The sequence below is a fragment of the Schistocerca nitens genome, chromosome 5 (genome assembly GCF_023898315.1).
Source record: "Schistocerca nitens isolate TAMUIC-IGC-003100 chromosome 5, iqSchNite1.1, whole genome shotgun sequence".
In the NCBI taxonomy this organism is placed as follows: domain Eukaryota; kingdom Metazoa; phylum Arthropoda; class Insecta; order Orthoptera; family Acrididae; genus Schistocerca; species Schistocerca nitens.
In genome coordinates, this window is record NC_064618.1 from 251602850 (window position 1) to 251608849 (window position 6000).

A 6000-nucleotide genomic window follows, 5' to 3' on the forward strand; every position below is an offset into this window, starting at 1 on the left:
GTCAGCATAAGGAGAGGTTTAACAGGGAATCTCAGTTAAACTAATCAAAAGCAATGTTGGCGAATAATCGAAATGTAGTAATACATTCTTCAAAGACTTGTGCTTAGAATTCTTGGGTTCCGATTTTAATGTGTGTACTAGACGAAACTACATTGCGCAATAACTATATGGCACACAGCTTTCACGAAATAATTTGTTATATTCGGAGTACACTGAACCTCGAAAACATATGGATTTCTACGGGCGGAACCACAGAAGCTTCGGGACAGTGCGTGTGTAGTGCTGACTTCGATGTTGTCAAAGCAGGGAGCAGATCATTTCTTCTTATATACAAATACTCGACCGAGTAAATCACGTCACAGTTGTCAAATTTTTCAGTGACTCCTTAGCCTCATTGTGGCCAGAGTGGATCTGGTATTATTATTTGTCATAGATAATGCTCCATATATCGTTCAGGCGGGAACTCAATAAAAAGTTCTTCGCCATGAATTAGCGAACCTGACGTGCCACGCTCACGGTGTACATTGTGTCGTCCGAAGCCAGCATAACGATGTCGATCTTCTAGTTTCCATTGTGAAGAAAGTGTTCGTCAAGTCACTAATTATAGTTCAAAAATTCCGTGAACGTCTTCCAAATTTGGCTCTAACTTCTCAACCAGTTTTAACTCGGTGGGAACGTAGTTACAGGCTATGCCATATTTCACTAAACATTTCAGTGAAGGGAATAATGTTTTGAATTTCATAAATGCAGATGATGCAACCCAAGAATGTTTTGCTAAAACCAGCATCCAACGAGAGACACAGTACGTATATAATCATTTCTCAATAATATATGATGGTTTAAAGCAGGTGCCGGCCGGAGTGGCCGTGCGGTTCTAGGCGCTATAGTCTGGAACCGCGCGACCGCTACGGTCGCAGGTTCGAATCCTGCCTCGGGCATGGATGTGTGTGATGTCCTTAGGTTAGTTAGGTTTAAGTAGTTCTAAGTTCTAGGGGATTGATGACCTCAGAAGTTAAGTCCCGTAGTGCTCAGAGCCATTTGAACCATTTTTTTTAAAGCAGGTGGAAACTCGAAATAATTCCTTGGAACATTCATTTTATCTGATAGATTAAATTATATAGGAAATAGGTCTGCTTGTAAAACAGTGTGTCAAATTTTTAAAAATCTTTCTAGTGGAGGAACAAATACTGAAGAGGAAGTCACCGAAAAAGAAGTGTGGTGCTTTTAACATGTACCTGTGAAGTGGCTGCGACGGCGAAAGAATATTTTCACTGTAGAAGCATTCTTCACTGATAGATGCAGGAATTGTACACGGGGAAATCTCAGCTATATATCATCATCCCAATTCAGGTCCCTCCAGACTGTTCATGCTAGTTATTTTACTGCGACTTATAGTGAATGGCTTAATCGAAACGGTAATGGATCTCTTCAATTATTTATAAGCAGTGCGTTACAGCTACATACATTCAAGATCTGTATCTAGTCCCTGGACCAATCAGCGATCTTCTGGGTGTCTTCCTGCATTTCGGTACAGTGGCTTTGCCGTTGTAATTTAATTAAAGACAATAGCACTGTAAGCGTAAAGCCTCACTAGGTCTTTTGTATATAAAGTATACCATATAAGCCCTATAACACTATCTTTGCGTTACTTTCGATAGTACCTTTAGATATAGTGATTTAGTCCACTTAAGAAAGACATTTTGAGCTCTGTCGGCAAGGAAGTCCTGAATACATTCACAAATCACATTCTGTATTCGGCAAGTCCAATTTCGTTCACTAATTGCCACAGAAAATATCTTTAAATCTGCTGATTTCATTCCTTTATTCATGACGCAATGAGTTCTGTATGGAAGGAAGTCACGTATCCAATCAACATGTGAGGGGTCCACTCGTACGTGGAGCCCGATTTTGTAATGTAATTCATGAAAAATGACCTGAAACGATTGTCATATGTAGAAGAGATTGTATTTTTTACACCACTGAACCAAAGATGTTGCCTGAGTGGCAGAATCGATTATTAGTATGGGCGTGAAGAGCGCAGTAGTTGTTGCCGTTGCAGTCTGTCATAGGTAGGAGGTAAGACTTAAAGCTATTGGCTAGCTGGGAGAATTTAGATGTTGGTCTATGGACGAATGATATTGTTTATAATCACACATAGCCAGCAAATGGTAGGTCGTAGTTACTTCTATAAAAGTGTAAAGTGCGTTATTAATTTGTGAGGCTGTAAGATTATCAGAAATTGGTGTGATACTGACCGTTAACAAATAGTGAGCATTGCCCATGGAAATTATGGAAGAGTAATGAATTTATACTGTAAATCAAAGGTAAAGCAACTGGGACAAATATGTAAGGTAATGAAATTTTGTATATTTAGTTTTAAGTATGCTGCAACGCAGTGTGGATTTCGTTAATTTTTACAATGCTGACCACTGAATGCAAGAACCAAATATTTTCCATCAGATGTACTGTATAGGTTGATTACGTATACCCGATTTGTAGTATCTTGTGTGTTCTGTAATCCTGATACAGAAATTTTGAATTTTGGGATCTGTTTTGTCAAACGATGTCAGACTTTTTGTCGTGTAACAATCCCAGTGTTTTTAATTACGACAGTAAGTGAGAATTGTTAAACAGTTAAGACGTTCACTGATTTTGAAGTTAATGTAAAATGTTTCATATCCCTTTTTGTGAGGAGAAACTTTATTTTCAATACAACTGAAGCATTTGGTCTTAGGACATCCCCTTATCAGTACCTCATCCTTTTCCATGTCGTGTTTATTTGAACCCAATGAAATTTTTTTTTAGAGAAATCATATTTCAATCAGAGTCAGAAAAATATTAATGTACCAGAATCAGAAAAGTATTAATGTTTGTAACAGCTTCAGTTCTTGCAGCATTGCACAGAGCTGAGCCAATATCCAGTATTTTCACCGAACATTTGCAAGGTTATTCATTTAACAACCAAGCTACTTATATTATTTGTATGACGCTATTTGACCTCAATCAGTTCCGTGGAAGTGGACTTGGTGGATACCGTCACTGTTAACTGTGTGTCCCGTTAATGGCTCGACCCCGTAGTGATTGTAGGACAAGGTAGATTGTCGACGAAAGTTCAGATGAAGAAGACGTGGCTAGTTCTACATCTACATCTGGATCAACACCTTCATCGGTACCTAGCCACCATATTGTTTGTGGAGGCCGTATGTAACAGTAATTTCTTTCTACCTCCTTGAACCATTGCCATATGGTGGATACAAAGGTCATCAGTGCCTCTGTGCACTTTTTTAAAAGAATAAATCACCATTTGACTATGTATTACTATATTGGTTTTGTTTTGATTTAGGGCGCAAAAACAACTAGGGTCATACGCGCCCTTGTCAAAACTACAGATCACGAAGACAAAGAAAGGAGTTAAAATCGACTACTCGTCAATCCCAATCGACGGACGTGAAGACAGCTAAAAACAGGACGTGGAGAAAAATATGCAGGTCCAGAACTAAAAATTAAATGACCTTCGCCACATTGCTACGAGGGATATAAAGTAAAATGCGGTCGACAGCCCGCTTGTCGCTCGCTAAAACGACCGATAACTCAGACGGGAAACACAAACGACAACACACGCGGTTAAAAAACGGGCATTTCGTCGGGAAATAGCGGACCGCCAAATGTTGATGGCAATGTTTTCAATGGTAGTGGGCGATCACCACTTAACAAATGGAGATGGCTAAAAAGATAGTGCCCAATACGCAACCTAGTTAGAACGATCGCCTCTCGGCGAGAGGCCTGGAGTTGGTTTCCATGCAGATAAGACCAATGGTGATACCAAAGTGACACCTCCTGCTGAGAGGCGGCAACACAGGGATCATCGGAGGGCATGGAAGGACTAGCGGGCTGAGGAACGAGGACTGCAGTCTTGGCAGCAGCGTCAGCGATCTCGTTTCCTGTCAGACCGTCGTGACCAGGAACTCACATAAACATCACAGTGGCTCCATCAAAAGCCAGCAAGTGACAGTTTTCCAGGACACGTTGCACTGAGGGATGGACGGTGTACAGAGAGACTTTGAAGGGAATTAAGAGAGTCTGAACATATGGCGCAATTGAAAAGCCTGTGTCGCCGGACGCACTGCGTGGCCTGATACAGGGCGAAGCGCTCAGCTGTAATTACTGAGCAGTGTTCCGGAAGATAATATCGAGAAACGTCAGCGCCAATGACGAAGGAACACCCGACACCACGGTCAGTCCGAGAGCCATCAGCGTACGCAAAGGCACTATCGCGAAGTTCCATGCAGTTATCGTGAAACTGAAGGCGGTAGGCTGGAGTAGTGTCCTTAGGAAGCGAATGAAGGCCAAGGTGAACACGGGCTGCCGCACGAAGCCAAGGTGGTGAAGGGAAAGTTGTCCGCCCCCGGTAGCTGAGTGGTCAGCGCGACGCGCGACGGACTGTTAGTCCTAAGGGCCCGGGTTCGATTCCCAGCTGGGTTGGAGATTTTCTCCGCTCACGGACTGGGAGTTGTGTTGTCCGTATCATCATCATTTCACCCTCATCGACTCGCAAGTCGCCGAAGTGGCGTCAAATCGAAAGACTTGCACCAGGCGAGCGGTCTACCCGACGGGAGGACCTCGTCACACGCCATTATTATTATTATTTACCGGGAAAGTTGCAGGTACTGTGAAATTAAGGTGCCAGACCAAGAGCCGAAAGCGAACTCCAGGAGGTAACAGAAAAGAGGGACGCGCCCCATACCGGCGATTAAAGGAATTATCGAAGAAGGAGGCATAGGGTCGGTGGCCACGCATGGTAGACAAACGGCACGCATATCTGCTGAGGAGAAGGTCAGGGCGATAGGACAGCTGTAGTTCGGCAGCTTCTGCTTACATACTCTCACCCGGGCTAGTGTACAAGATCTGAGGACGGTCATTACTGACTGAAACCGGTCCTCGTCTAAAGAATTGATATTGTGATCAAAGACTGGAATAAAAAACGTTAGTGTACAAGACCTTGCAGATGATGCAGCGGGGAGAAGGAGGCGGACAATCGCCCGCGTGAGTATCTCCTACAACAGATTACACTTTTGGCTGGGTGCCGACAGGATTCTCGAGTGCGGTTGTAACGATGACATTGGTAGCACCGCATCGGGTTCAGAATATACGTTCGGACTGTGATAACTTCATACCTTGCTTTGATCTCTGACGCAAGAACCACTCTATCAACAGTGGGAAACAGTGTGTGTGTGTGTGTGTGTGTATGTGTGTGTGTGTGTGTGTGTGTGTGTGTGTGTGTGGGCGCTATGGAGGCATCTACTTTTTCCATCACCCGATGGACTGCAATGAGACCCTGGTCAGAGAGGTGCGGTCAGAACGTCGAGCAGCTGAGTGTGAATAGCACCACGGGAAGAATTCAACATTCGATGGGCCTCGATACGAAAATGATAGCCATGGAGGAGCGAAACTGCAAGCAGTTGTGCTTGAGAATGAGAAGTAGTCTCCAAAAGCAAAGTGCCGTTACGTAAACACAGGGCCAACGCCTTTCTGAATAATAAACGGATTTACCGTAACGGAAGACTGACCGTCTTCACTGAGTGAAACCACGAGCAACCGTGGTGCAGCTGGGAGGGTCTTTGAATCAGTAGCCTCATTCCATTTACGTTTTATAGCCATTGACTAGTGAATAATATTGGCTCATTGCAAGAAAATCCCCCACGGTTGCCAGCGTCTCCGAGGGCGCGCTCCTTCCTACTGGGGGCCCACTTCAGAAGGAGGCGCACCTGCGCTAGGTGACTGTTCACGCCGCACGTCACACTTCCAAAACACCTGACACAGGGCGGCAGTCATGCCTCTCTGGGCCTGGTCTGTACCAGAGGGTACATACGAACCATATCTGTCGACCTGGGCTGGGAATTTCGCGTTACCCAATCATCTGTGTCGCGTCAGACGCGTGGGCCAGCCTTCATTTATTTTATTTATTTATGCATTTATTTTACCTGGCAAGATTAGGGCCTT